This window comes from Glycine soja, chromosome 10 (assembly GCF_004193775.1).
Source record: "Glycine soja cultivar W05 chromosome 10, ASM419377v2, whole genome shotgun sequence".
NCBI lineage: Eukaryota > Viridiplantae > Streptophyta > Magnoliopsida > Fabales > Fabaceae > Glycine > Glycine soja.
This window is the reverse complement of record NC_041011.1, coordinates 7,052,811-7,068,669: the sequence shown is the minus strand read 5'-3', so window position 1 is coordinate 7,068,669 and position 15,859 is coordinate 7,052,811. Positions and strand designations below refer to the sequence as shown.

At 33.3% G+C, this 15,859-nt stretch overlaps 1 long non-coding RNA gene and 1 pseudogene across 1 annotated transcript; one reads left to right on the top strand and one right to left on the bottom strand.

Annotated features, from left to right (window-relative positions):
- Window positions 1-805: 805 nt before the first annotated feature.
- LOC114371287 lies at window positions 806-14,654 on the bottom strand (annotated as a pseudogene).
- On the top strand, window positions 2,648-3,349 carry LOC114370550. Its single transcript, XR_003657860.1, has 3 exons — window positions 2,648-2,827; window positions 2,929-3,031; window positions 3,110-3,349. It is a non-coding gene; the product is annotated as an uncharacterized LOC114370550 (long non-coding RNA).
- Window positions 14,655-15,859: the final 1,205 nt, after the last annotated feature.

Here is a 15,859-nt window from a genome sequence, read left to right as displayed (position 1 = left end):
TACATAAAGACGAGAAAGAATTTGAATAGTGACTTTGGATAAGTTCCTTAAGCTGTGTATCAATTATTTTTTGAAAGTATAAGGCAAAGGCTGTCATAGTTTTAAGGCAATGGAATGGTTCAGATGCCCCGTTTCAACATTTTTATTCCTCGTTTTCTTCTTTGTTACGTCTTTCATCTTCTTTCAAAAGTTAGCTAAATAATAATAATCCAATTGAAATAAGATATTTTAAGAGTGCACAACCTCTCAGTATTATGCATGGTAAATTGACAATAACTTCTACGAAAATCCTCTACAAAAGTGTTAAATAGTACATGCTTTTGATGGGATGCAATGATGATAATATAAAGATCAACATGGCATAAATTTGTTACATACGTACGTTTATAAGATAACATAAAATAATAAAATTTAGAGATTAAGAAACCTACCGTTTGCATAAGGTCCAATAAGTGTGAAGTTCAGGAGTTCATATGGTCCCAAAAAATGAGTGCTCATGAAATATGAGTAGAATAATTAATAAAGGGTATTGATATATATCAAGTTTAGTGGTAATTTTATTCAAATATGAATATTAAGTGGAGAAGACCTATGAATAATTAACCATTGTCTCTCTCTCACTATGAAGAGAAGAACTATATATAAAGAAAGAAATCCAAATAGTGGATGGTTAGTGAAAGAACTATATGATTAATCAACCATTCTCTCTCTCTCACTATGAAGTAATTAAGAGTAAATAATAATAATAATAATAATAATAATAATTACACTGACGAATAATTATTGCTACTTTTTCTGAGAAGCTTTATTGTTGAACCTAAATATAAAATATAACCGAGTAGTGAGGAATACATACTGTATCATAACAATCTATTATTTGCTCGATCATTCACTAAAATTCAAAGAACCAATAAAAGAATCTTGTCTGCAAACCTGCATTGGAGGCCAAAAATTAGAAGATATGATAGTAGCAGAAATTGCATCCATGGATATTGCATTGTCTCCCACTTCAACACCTGAGGGTGCATCACCAATTTATTTGTTAAAAAGACTTAAAACATAAATAGTAGCTAAAATTGTCGTTGGCAATAATCACAAACATGGGAAATATGAACTTGGAAATTACTTGTCTGAGATGGCCGATTTATGGTAGCTTTAATGTTACTATTGGTTCTCTTTGAGCCAATTAGATCGTTGAGCATAATCTCACATTTCTGTGGGCTGCTCTCTCCAAAGTGTATATGCAAAAATAAAAGAATTAAACAAATGTTTAGATGGCAATACAAAATGAAGAATGAATACACACAAAATAATAATAATATTATAATAAAATATTAACTCCATACCCATCAAATAAAAAGACTTAATGAGTTTTTATTTGAATAAATACCTTGAGGAGTTCTAGAGTATGTATCTCTGAATCAATATCGTAATCTGATTTATTTAGAAGTTTCTCGGCAAGCATAGTTCGATATTCATGAACTAATTGATCTTTTGAACCAATTATGCTAACAATCATCCCAAGTATGTCAACCTTCCTTTGCTTTTTGCTTCCCTTTAATGGATCTGCTTCCACAGGGCCAGGTTGCCATCTGCTCGGAAAAGCCATGCTTGCCTATCATTAGTGTTAAAATCATCATCAACACCAGCATTCTCTTGAATCTCTTCATCTCTGTTCAACTACTACAAATAAAGCTTTTTAAGTCGGTTCTGAAGAGCATTTTACGACGGTTTTGAACCGTCATAGCACGCAGTGTCGTAAAATGGGTCAACCTCTACAACAATGGTTTTTGAACCGTCTTTAAAGAATGGTGTTTCTAAGACAGTTTTAAGAATAACTGTCTTAAAATGTATTATTTATATAAGGCGGTTATCAATTACTAACCGTTATAATAGGCCAACTTTCTACGACGGTTTTTACTAGAACCGTCTTAGAAAGTGAGACCTACTAAGACGGTTTTCCCTATAACCGTCTTAGTATGTCCTTTGTTTTGAAGGCTTTCTAAGACGGTTTACGTCGTAACAGTCTTAATATGTCTGTTGTTTTGAAGGCTTTCTAAGACGGTCTCAGCCAAAACCATCTTAGAAAGTGAGACATACTAAGACGCTTTAGTCTGAGACCGTCTTAGTATGTCATTTATTTGTAACACTTTCTAAGGCGGTTATTCATAAAACCGTCTTAGAAAGTTAGACATACTAAAACCGTCTTAGAATAGTTTTTTTTTATTTTTTTTGGTGCAGCTTTAATTTTGAAGAGTAAAAAATAGTGTGAATGATTACATAGGGAACACAATAAAAAAATTTTGTTTCTCCATTCAGTCAACTTGCTCTGTAGTAGCCTCAATATCGAGTTAATTGTTTACTTAATCCCTTTCCATTCTGTTGCTCCAAGCATTCTCTTGATAGCTCTCTCTCTGTCCTCATAATGTATCTGCATTTTGCTGAAATTTTTTTCAGAAACTTGTTGATCTCTATCCTTCTTACCCAATTCAAATTCATAATTCCATTTTCTAATGAAATTCTACGATTACTTCATTTTTTATTACAAATAGAAACTTTTTCCATATTTCTGATTAAATTCATTTTTTATTTTCATTTTATATTCAGACTTTGCTAATTTTGTTAATTGGAAATGAATTTTCAAGTTGACCAACTTGTTGGAAAGAACCATATTTTCAAACACAGTATTATCTTAATCAAAGCTTGGTGCTATTATGAGAGTCGACTTCTTGGTGGACACCATGGCTTGTTATCAACATATGCGGTAGAAATATTAGTCTTGTATATTATCAATCGTTTTCATTCATGAGTGCGTGGTCCTCTAGAGGTGAGTCACGTCTTCCATCAATAATATTATTTGCACCCTCTTGGCATTTGTATTTTAAATCTACTTGAAGAATCAAACCACTGAATCGCTACTACTAGCAGGTGCTATACATATTTTTAGACTACTATGGCTCATTTGATTGGGACCATAACTATGTTAGTATATGGGGTCCAAAACCCTTATCATCTCTTCCAGAAATTGCTGGTAAGTGTTGCAATGTGTAAGAAATTAGATCTACTTACAATCTTCAGTCCTTGATAGATCCCAATTTGCTTGTTGCAGAGACACCAGAATGTGATCAGGGTGAATTCTTGCTCCAAAAAGAGTTTCTCAGAAAGTACAGGAATATGTGCACTTTTCCATCAAGGGCATCTGAGACTATGACCCATGAATTTCCCGTTAAGTTCATGAACATCTTGGATCCTCTAAGAAATGACAACAACCTAGGCCGTAGTGTAAACATAGGTAATTTTGCCCACTAAAGTTAGTAGATATTTTGCACTTGTAACATGGTAAAAAAAAGCATCAATGGGTTGTGGTGAATGTTTTGTTTCTTTGTACTTTAATTGCTTGAGCTTTCATTCTTCATAATGATTAAAGGGTCTGCGAAATTCATGTTGATCCTAGTCTTACCACATGTAAAGATTTTATAGTTAAGAAGATGTTTACCTGTGGCTTAAAAACATCTACAATTTCAATACAACTCAGCATAATGGTGAAAAATGCACCAAGGCGTACTCAAATATCGTTATATGATATACTCCCACGATGACTTTAAAGTTTTATATACGGGGCTGAAATAATTAGAGATTGTCATATTTCATGACATTATTTCAAATTTGTAATGGTTATTTTTTAAAACGCACAGTTTTCTTCCACTTATTTTCCTACCTTTTTACTTACCTGCAGCTAACTTACATCGAGTAAGATTTGCTCTTTCCTACGGTGCTAGAAGGCTTAAGCAGATCCTCACACTTCCAGGAGAAAACTTGGGTGCAGCACTAGAGAAGTTTTTTTTTAGCACTTTGGACAGGAATGGGAAAGGAGAAAGGGCGGATGTTGTTGTTCCGATTTCTCCATTTTATAGAAGTTATTTTCATTTAATTTTTCCAAAAGCTAAGGTGGATTAGTTGATTATAGCTTATGGAAAATTTCAATGTATTTAACCTTATTTTCTTCTCCTATATGTGTTTGTGGACAAATTTAGCTGAATAGGACCTTATATTGTGATAACACACTATATCATCCCCAAAATGGTTGAATCTTTCAGAATTATAATTCCTACTGGGATATGCACACAAAGCCATCCAGGCCAAGGAGATTTGCTTCTTCAAAGTACAATGCATTGCCCAAATCACCTTCGAAAAAGCAACAAGCAGAAGAGGTTCATTCTTTGACAGACATAAATGCTAATTCAGATTCAAGGCTGTTTGAGTTCTCAAGTGAAGATTCTCCCCTTCTTCTATGCAATTGCAAGGTTATACTGCCAACGCAAGCCCAAGAGTCTACTCCATTAGCAAAGTTTCATTCTGAGACAGACATGGATGTTACTTCGCAGTTGCTTGAGTTCTCAAATGAAGATTTCCCCCTTCTTCCAAAGGTTTATTATGAGACACACATGGAGGGTAATTCGAGGTCGTTTGAGCTCTCAAAGAAAGATTTCCCCCTTCTTCAAAGCACTGACAAGACTGCCCTGTCAGAGTCTGCTGCTAAGTTAACTAAGCAAGCCAAGAGTTTCCCATCCTCTAAAGAGTCTAAACTGAAAAATATTGAGTTTGGAACTTTCAAGAAATCACAATCATTGATAGAACCAAGTTTATCAACAAAGGGTGAGAGAGAAGATTCTGGTGTTCCATTATCTCAAGAAACTGTGTTGGTGGTTCCAAAGGTGGCAGCGGAGAGGAAAGATGAATCTCCCTAGAGCAATTAGAAGATGAATTGACAGAGTTAACATTATATATTTTGTAGAATTTTGAAGGATATACATCAGCAGAGTTTCTAATGTGTGGCTTTGTTGCTGGTGGTCATGTTTTGATCAAATAAAGATAATAGTAATCTTTTCCTTTTTAATTTTTCTTTTTTTGCAGATGTAAATTTTGGAGAAAGAGAAACTAGAATTGGTTGCTAGAGATAGTCTCAAACTTCATAGAACAAACAATTGGTAGGGGATCTTAACCGTTTTTGTGCTGCCTTAGTGGGAATAGTTTACCATTACTCTACAAAGAGAATGACATCTCCCTTCTAACATTTGAATGAACTTGTACATGATTTCTATTTAAGTTAAATCTTCTAATCATTTATGGGCCAGCTCTTACGTCTATATTTGGATTGGCAATAAAGAATGGAACAAAAAGGATCAAATATAATGAGTCAGAATGTATTAGAATAGAGCAAAATAAAAATATCATTATATAGTTTGGATGTTTTGTAATGACATCATTTTGGAAAAAGGAAATAATGGAATGAAGTTATAATACTTTATTGGCTAAATTAGTGGCTTTTGGATGACAAATACTATCCAGAAGAAGTTCGAGGTTTGTTCCACCCAGCTTTTGTATCAATCAAGTCCATATCAAGCAACAACCCTGTTAATCTCTGGTCCATATCTGGATAAACTTATGACCAACCAAAATGTATTTGGTTTCAAGTGTACAACACAAGTGACGGTAACTTGGTAAGAGGTAAATAGTGTTCCCAAGTTCCAACTCTTATTTATTTATTTATTTATTTATTAATGTGTTCTCAATTATTTCTTTCTGCATTTTTCATCTCTGTCAATTTCAGTACGTTCCTTGTTATTGGAAAGCCATCTCCAGTCGCCTATCATTTATTGCAGATCATATCAACCATTCTATTTCTGGAAAAATCTAGCTCCTCATCATGTATTCTATCTATTAAAGAATTGGTAAAGCTTAATACATGTATTCTATCTATTAAATCAATATTTTTATAAATATATCTATAATTATAGACACAATTCACCTTAAACCTATACCTACCTATAAGTTAAAATAAATCTATCATATTCAATTGTTTTTTGATGATGGGGTTTCTTGTTTTCAACCAAGCCACTACAACCTTTTCTAACAAAGCTGAATCCCAGTCACTACTCAACCTCCTATTTAAGCTATACTCGTATTCCCATACTCTCTAAATAGTAACTAACTGCTATTATTTGGAAATCTCTAGGCTACATATCAAGCAACAATGTAATAAATGAGGACATAAGTTTCAGAATCACATACATACCTCGAAATAGGCTACTAACTAAAGCTTTGCTTGCGGTCACACTGCATATGAATGGATGAGTGAAGAAACTTGTCCCATAGAAACCTTAACTATGAGTGAAGAAACTACAGCAAGAAAAAAAAATGAAATTTAGATTTCAGAAAAACAATATTATCAGAAAAATCCACCAGTAATCTAACATTCATTTGTTATTGCCTTAACTTTAAGCATATTGCAACCATGTCCTTTGACTTTTCCAAGAATTTTGGTTACTTTTTTTTTGGAACAAAAAGAAAAGGGTTTCATTTCTAACTTTCTAATGGATGCAACACATCTTATATTATATGATTTGAACTATCCGCACAATTCAGCTACACCAGTAACTGAATAACAAGGAATCAATGATTGTTGAGTAATACACATTAACGTACTCTTCAATTACTATGATAAAAAATAATGGCCTACCTAAACAAAATAGTCACACCTTGATATTAGAAAAACTACCCAAAGACAAGAAAATTGCGCTTTAACACTAGCAAACCAACCTAAATTGAACTCAAATGAAACTTAAACTTTGGCTTGGTGCTGCTGCAACAAAAATGACACCACCAAAAGCAGAGAAGCAAATTCTATCTTAGACTCATGATTTTTGGTTATAAGGATACCTAGATCAAATTTATACAGTTTGGTGAGGAGTGATTAGTTATTAATGGTCTATCTTAGACTCTAAAAACTAGTAGAGCCCTATAATAATATTGTGTTATATATATCAGAACCTTGATTTCTTAGGTAAAATTAGAGAAAAATGCAAATTGGCATCATAAATCACTGCGAAAGTTCCACTAAATGTTGAAGATAATAGAAATAGTAAAAATACATAATTAAATGGCATTTAAATCAGAAAACAAACATTTATTGTTTCTTTAGTGCTGCAGATATTGTTTTGTAGAATTCAGAATATAATCTGATTAAAAAGAAAAAAAAATGTCATCCAACCAAATATCTCCTATAAGTATCAAATTGAAGCAGTATTAGCCTGATCTTCAGAAGCAATACAATGGGAAGCTAGAAAATCAAATTACATATTAGAAGAAAGAAAAAGGCACTAAGCTCTCCCATGATATACATACAACATAATACTATTTCAGATAGAGTTAGTGACTGGTTATTAATTGAACATATAGTTTCCACATGTTAAGCAGTTGTAGGACTGTTATGATGCATGACAAGATACTTTCATGGGAAACTTTATAAAATTAGAAGATAAATATACCACTCGTGTATTTTAAAAGTATAATTTACTCATTTAGATAATCTACATGCTAAAATAATTAAATGAGAAAGACTAAACTAGAAAGCATTAGAATATATATAGAACTTTCTTTTTTTTAGGAAAGAAATATATACAACTTGAAGAATGATATTTACACATTTGTTGAAGTTACAGTTAACTAAAACAGATTATAACTAAAGAGAGAAATGCATAAATAGCATTAATTATACAACTAGTTGGTGTTAGATATTCATATCCTTATATTATTGCAGACCGGTTACACATTATTTGAATAAAACATAATTGCAAATACTGCTATATGAATTAATCTCTAATTGACAATAAATCTTTTCTATGGTTAAATCCAAATTAGGCAGAATTTTTTCCTTTTTCAATTTTCTCTTTGTCAACTCATTTACTAGCTAGCCAAGATGTAATCCCCCTACCTTTGAGACAAATATCTGCATTCTATATACTAGCTTTTTATAACACATACAAATATCTAGCATCTAAAGTTCAACTAGTTGAAGTCAGCAAAAGGTTGGCAAACCACATGATATATAATAGATATATTTTTTTTCTTATTTCTTTTGGATAAGACAAAAGTGTATTAATGATAAATACAGTACCAGGGTACGTCTAGCTAACCCAATTACAAAAGACACTGTTCTACATCAGTGAACAATCTAGTTATAGCTCAATTACACATCAATGAGAATACCTAATTGCAGCAATGCAGTATCTGCTAATTAAAATGCCCTTCCTTGATACCACTACCTTCAAATATCAGTGCATATTTTTGTGAGATAATGAATAGATCTTAAACAAAAATAAAGCATCTACTTATATTACACACTTAATATTAATTTATATTAATACCAAAGCATAAACATGTGGTTCAAAATAAGAACGTGCGGTACCTTTACATCCCAGATGAGTAAGGGTTTGGTTAACAGATATATATTGAAGCTGCAAGCAACCTGGCCTTCATCCATGTCTTCAAAATCGATAAAGACAAAATAAAATGATGGTGTGAACCCAAATACACTCAAAATGACAATGGCATTCATTACAGAGTCAAAACAAAACCCAAAACGATTGAAGCAAAAAGGTCACATATGTTGGCAAAAAGACCTAACATATAACTCTTTCATCTAAAAAAGAAAAAAAGTATTTTATCAACATTTGCCTCGATTATGTACAGATGCATCAGTAAGATAAGGTACCATTTGGTATATGGACAAAACAGAATGAAATGTTGCATTTCGTTCAGTTCTCCTTGATTTCACCCATTCTATAGAACCCCAATGTGCATTTGTTTCAACTTTAAGTCCTATTGTATTTTTAAAATGAAACATAAAAGAAAAATTCACATACTATGTTTTTGTCTGTTTCAGCTGACACACATACCAAACACTGCCTAAATTTGGTTTGAAGAATTCTGGAAATTAAGTTTTAAAAAACTACAAAGCGGAAATTTCACATTGGCTTGGGTTTCAATATCAACAAACGAGTGATTACAAAAGTTCTAAACCAGAATGGAACTGACTAACCCTAATCAACCATTCCAGGTCCAACACATACAGGAAAATGGCCATAATTAAAATAAAAAAAAAGAGAGGGAGAGAAAGGAATAAGAGAAACATGTAAAGGCGAAGGGATCAAGTGAGTGTGGCGTTTGGTTTCATCCAATGAAAACTCAACAAACTTTTGATAAGATACTGAACAACTTGGTATACAATTACTCCTCCTCAAGGCACAAGTAGAAGTGGCTATCGCTGTTAACGGAGGAAGAAGCACCGCCACACACCTTGAACAGGGCCTGAGTAGGACAGAGTTCTCTTTGATAGAGCTTAGTGATGGGTCACAAAGTTATGGGTGAAGACCAAAGCTGGGTTGCATGTATTCGAAGATTGGGTGAAGACCAAAGCTGCTGGGTTGTATTCGAAGATTGGGTGAAGATGGAAAGGGCTAACTGTAGGTAGTATGAAGCCCTAATGTAATATAATTTTCAGGAAATAAAACAAAGGCGGTTCTTGTCAAAACCCGTCGTTGAATTTTTTTCCATAATTACAAAAATGCCACCCTAAAACATTCTAAGACGGTTTTTCATAACCACCTTAAAATTTGTGTTGTAAAAATCAATTCTCAACTTTAATAATTACAACTTTGCCACCGCGTCACTTTCTAAGGCGGTTCCGAATAACCGACTTAGAAACCGCGTCGTAAAAAAACACATTCAAGTTCATTTGGAAATCCTGGAGATAGCGTTATCTCCAGGATTTCCAGATGAACTTGAATGTGCACCAGTCCCATCTGTCATCATGGTTACTATGCACTTTATGGTATCTCTCCTTCCTCTTAGATAATCCCTTATGGGTTCACCAACTGCCTCAAGGAAAACACCTGCAGGGTCTATTGTCCTAAGTGCTTTAATAGTTGAAACATATTGGTGTAATATATCATTGGTTGACGCGCCTGCAGTAAGCAAGCGATAACGCAATGCTGAAATAAATGATTCCACCAGCTTTGAATGTTGTCCAGTGTATTCAAGACACAACTTTAAGTCTTCAATTGCCGGAGAGCTTCCAATATTGGTAGAGAGAAAGGAAAATAAACTATCAGAAGATGTCACATGAACAAACGAGCCACAATCTAGCAAAGAATTAATTTGTTATGACATGTCAAATGGCACTAGTGCTTAATGTTGGAGTTTGAAATTTATTCAAAACCAAGGTTAAAGCATGCAACTGTAACAAGAAAGAGGTGATAATTCAAATTCAAGCTTCATTGTCCAGAAGAACATTTTAAAGCCTACAATAATTGCCATTCTCTCTGCTATGGCTGGAAGCTATAACCAGTGAACATGTTTCAGTCAAGGGTGCTAATCTAGCCCTTCAATTTGCTAAGACATAAAAGAGGGTAATTAATTTTCTAATTGAAAACTCAGAAGAAAAATAGAGAATTAAAAACAAAGTACCTCTCAGGATAATCAACAATTATCTCGAATAATTTGGCTATTCTTAAATCTTGTAGTGTTTCATAAGCAAAATATTCCAGCCGCAACTTCCATCTTACAAGCCCTTCAGAGGGAGTATCAATTCCAGGACAGCATGAAGATGGTTGTGGTGCCAAAGGTGATTTCAGACCTGATGAAGTACTCTCATAACTAACGACATCACCCAAATAGACAAGAAGTGCATGAAGAAACTGAAGAGGAACAACCTGAATGATTTCAGTTATCATCAGTGTACTATGTTAGAATTATGAAAGCATACATTTATTTTTCTAAATAGGCTACTATGGGCAGAAATTACATTTTAGATATAGTGCCATAGTGACTGTCCAATTTTCAAAAGTAAATAAAACTAGGATCTAGTTTTAAATTCTTCCATTAACAACTTTGGAACTCGTATGCACTATAGAGATATTTTTCACCTACTAGACTTATTGCATATGATCATTGATATTTTTTATACAGCATGTAATTCAAGTTGTTCCTGTGAAAACAAATGATTGGCCAAAGCAAAGCATCCTAAAAAATCTTATTAACGGAATCCATACAATATATGTAAATGAATTTAATATATCTCCTGAGGAAAGAATCATAGTTATGTAAGAATTGAAATGCAACAAGACTAACAAATTAAAAAATGCTACTAAGAAAACAAGTGAAGTGAAACTTGTATGTGGTATAAAATTTTGACAAGACTGGATACTTGGAAATGTTTTTGGGGGTTGGTCATTATTTGATCAACCAGTGACCAGTCTCTTTTAACATGATAAATTGTTGAGTGCTAACTGAATGATGAGAAGTACCACGACATTAATTGTTACAATATGATAGAAATACACATTTGAAGTATAATGAGTCAAAATTATGTTTCACCATAATTTTAAAAACAGCAATTGAATTTTAAAACATAATAGGATTAGTAAAAGAACAAATTACTGCAATTAATTTGCATTCATGCCACAGTGAGATGTACTTCTATATGCACAACAAACCTGTATCCAGCTTTTAATAGATTGTAAAACAGAACTCTGAAAATCATCACCAGCTACATCATGTACTTTTGCCTGTCACTCAGATGAGAGAAAAACAAATGTCATCCAAAGATTAGTTTCACAAAGGGACACATAAATGCAACAAAATTGTGAGAGCAAAATTGGAAAAAAAAAAGAGATTGAGGACAACTGGAAAAGCCAGGATTTAGAATTTAACAAACATGCTCACCTTCAGTAGTAAAAATATAGCAGAAGAATAAGCATCTTCAGCCATGGAAGTAAATCCAAGATTCCTAAGATCAAGAACAACTTTTCCAATGTTCTTCACAAGTCTACTGTTTTCCGAGAACCTATGGTCGCTATAGCACTCATCAACTTACTGGGAAGCGAGAAAATAAATACGACATGCCCTAACCTAGATCAACAATGGAGCAAAAACGAAGATCAAGCACTCTGAGCGAAGGGTGAGAGAGACCAAACCAATCAGGAATAGGGGTACTTACCTTTGACGGAGATTTCACTGATGATCTTCTCCGGCGTTGCTTCGCAGAGATTGAAGACACAGAGGGCCCAGTCAAAGCTTGAGTGACACAATGCAGGTGAGTTCGAGGGTCACTGTAAACACAAAGGCACAAATAAGCATTCAATCCATGAGGGTGACATAATTAAACTCGAAGACAAACAGAAAATTAAGGGACTTTTGAGAGAGTACACGTACAAGTAGCTTCGACAACGATGAACGGTGAGTACAGTATCGAAGAACCTAGCTAGGTTACGTGCGCGCAACTGAGACGAAGGTATCGCGACTCAGTAAATTATTAGTGACTGTGCCAAAAAATTTAAAAGCTCATTCAAAGACGGTCATTATGAAAATCCATCTTTGTATAATCATATCAACTATGACGGTCTTAATACAACCGTCGTTGTACATGCAATATTCATTATTGAAGGCGGTTATTACATAACCGTTGTAGTAAACTTTCTTAAAAATTACAACAATGCCTCCGCGAATCCTCAACGACATTTTTCTTATTAATCGACGTAGTTGCTGTGTCGGAAAAAAGTTTTATTGTAGTAGTGTAATCCTTTGGACTCTGATTTTTTTTTAAGAATGAGTGTTGCTCGGTATTATTTTGTTTTTCTCCATTTATGAGTTCAAACCATTAGAGAGATTTGCAGTTTGATCTTCTAAGCCGTCATTTTGTTAAGGTTGTCAGCTTTAAGAATTGGCAAGGAAATATTAATTTTATCTCCTCTAGCACATGTTATAAACTTCTTCCCCTCATAGAATATCCTTTTCTCACTCAATTTATAGAAGATCTTTTCAAACTTAGTGTCCAAGTAACTTTAATCTTCTTTGTTAGTTTATGAAATTTCATCTTTGTTATAACACAGGGAAGTGAGTTGTCTAATTAATAGAAACTACAAAACCATAACCTAGACAACTAAACTTGTGTAAGATCTTTATTAATGTACACGACCTTAAGTATCAAGATTCAAAAAGGTTGGGTAGTTAGATATAAAAACATAAGATATATAGCATAGGCAACATTACATGTAGTCTTGAAATTAATTTTGAAATGATAAAATTTACAGTCCAAATTTTTTCACTATCATTGTACGATTAGTTTTGTTTCAAGTTTAATGTATATTGAACAAAATGATTAATAATCTAAAAAAAATTCTTATAGTATTTTCCATTATTTGGATGGCATTATATAAGTGGTTTTTCTTCTACATTTTATAAATGGCAGTTGCAGCCTTTGATGGTCTTATGTTAAAGGGTGTAATTTTCCTCCAATCAGGTCCACCTATTTTTGGAGTAATATATTTTCTTCAATTGTCACTCCATGTCTAAAACGTGTATCGAATCCCAGAGGAACAAATCACTTGTGCCAACATTTTTTTGTGATGAAGGGAGTTTTGAATCTTTGTTTATTGTCGGTTATTTAAATCAAGCAGCAAATTTGTTACTACACCCCATACATGACAGCACCATCTTTAATTCACTTTTAAGTGGTCGTTAGTTTTCAATACACTGTTCTCAAACTTGTTAGGTGTAAGGGGTGTACGTGGGTTGATTTGGGTAAGATTTAATCAAATTTGTAACCCAATTCAATCAAGATTAGTTTGGGTCAGTTTTTCAAGAAAATAAAATAAAATTCAACTCAAACCAACTCGCTTGTAAACGGTTTGGATTGGATTGAGTCGGGTCAGCGGGTCAAAATATTTAAATTTATCTATTTTTTTTAAATCTAATATTTTTATAAACTAATTTTTTTTGTTAATTGAAATATCAAATACATTATTTTTAATTGTTACGAGTAGTCAAAGTGGAAAACAAGTTCAAGGGAGGAATCACATTGTTGTCATGATCATCACATAAGCTAACATACTATGTTAAACATAGTTTAAAAATTAAAATATAATAAATAAGCACCACACTATGACTCCTAAAAATCCAAAAACTAAAATTATTACATCATAGTTTAAAAATTTCAATGTTCTCAAATAGTTAAATGAGTAGTGCAACTGAAATTTCAACTAAATCTAAAATAGTTTAAAATAATTAAAAATAAAATAGATGTTCTACAACAAACTTTGTGGCAACAAATTTGGACCGAGTAAAAAATTTGAAGTGCAAACATATAAATTCGATATTATAAAATAATAAGAATTTAACACAAATTAACGGATCAACGGATCCATATATTAAAACTCGTGACTTAATTCAAAACTCAACGGGTTTGATTGATTCAGTTCGAGTTTGACTCAAATACAAAAATTATTGATTTAATTAAGTTTTTCATACCTAGAATATATCATGTTTTTAAAAAACTATCAAACATTCATTTTTTCCCCAGATACCTGAAAACAATTTGTGTTTCATTTTAGTACCTGTCGTTAGGCTGCATCCGTTAAGTGATGACGTGGTCAATGGAAGGTCACGTCATCACGCATAGTCACTCACCACGTAAGTGCCTTTTTTCCACGTCACTAATTTTTGTCTTTAAAAATGAAATTTAAATCAAGCGGCACCCCTTCAAAGGCCCAAGCACTCCTCGACCTCAGAGGCCACTTCTCAACCCCCACACTGTCGCCAACTACTCTGAAGTTATCTTGTACATCGTCGGCTACCCCTCCAACACCATCTTCATCCCCTCTGTCTAAGGGAGGCATTTGGGATTTTGGAACCCTAACGGAGGTTGTTAGGTTGATGGGTGAAAGGATGAAGGGAAAGGGTGGGTCATCATCGTCGTCGTCGTCATCTCCTATGATGGTTAAGTGCAAATGTGAAGTACCCGTTATTATGTTCATGTCGCGTAGTGTGAACCATCCAAGGAGAAGGTTTTGGAGATGCCCACACTGGAATGTAAGGAAATGTCAATTTTGTGTTTTGTTTTGGATTTTACTTTGTTTAATTGGTATTGTATCGTAGGAATCCAGTTCTTGCATATTTTTTCAATGGGTTAATGATATTGAGGCTCGCAATAATTTTTACGTAGAAGGGAGTGAGTTGATCCAGTATGTTCATAAAAATGAAGAGCTAAAGCTAAAACTTGCTTCATTAATGGAGGAAGCTAAAGCAAATGCAAAAGAAATAGTAGAATTGAGGGAAAAAATTGTTGCACATGAAGAAAAATATCGCACATCCTCGGCTAAAGTTGTGCACTTGAAGAGTAAAATTGGAAGGAAAAAGAAAAATGTTGTTGTTGAAAGGAATAGGGTGAAGCTGTAAGGTTTTGTAGTTGTAGTTCTTTGGGTGTTCATTTCTTTACTAAGCATTGTAATTGCAATGAATGTTGGTGGTTGTAGAAGAAACTGAGTTGTAGCTGAGTTTGGTCATTTGTTTGGGTAGTTGTATTGTTAAATTTGGTAGGTTGGTAGGATGTAAAACTTGGAAAGTGATTATGTTGTATTTGATGTAGTTGGATGTTTGTAATGAAATTAGTTTATGATGTGTTAATGTCATCTTTTGTACTGGCTTAACAAGGCAAGCAAGGTCAGGTTTTAGGTAGTTTGTTGGAACCAAAAACAATTTGAGGTAGTAATATGAAACAAATTTAAGTCAATTATATGAAAATGATTTGTTTTGCAGATAGTTTAATGGAACAGATAAAAAAAATTAGGTACAACATTTTACAGGTACTATGATATTAAAAAAAATTAAATTTGGGGTAGTGAAATGAATATTTGTTAGTTTGCAGTAACATGAAGATTTAATTCATGGAGTTAATGTGGCAATATAAATATAACAAAAGAGATATCAATATATTCATAAATGAGAATTGTTTGATATAAGAGACATTGTCCCAAAACACCTAAAGTAGTAGTTAATGTGCTCATTGTCTAGAACAAATACACAAAAGGTGTAGCAAACTATGCACATGATTCCCAAGTCCCATTACAAAAACTAAAAAATGAAGCAAGCAACATTCCCACACCCCACAACAAAAAGTATTCCACATAGTCTTATTTTTGTCAATTTCTATCTTTAACTGATGCGTCTGGCTTGGTCTGAG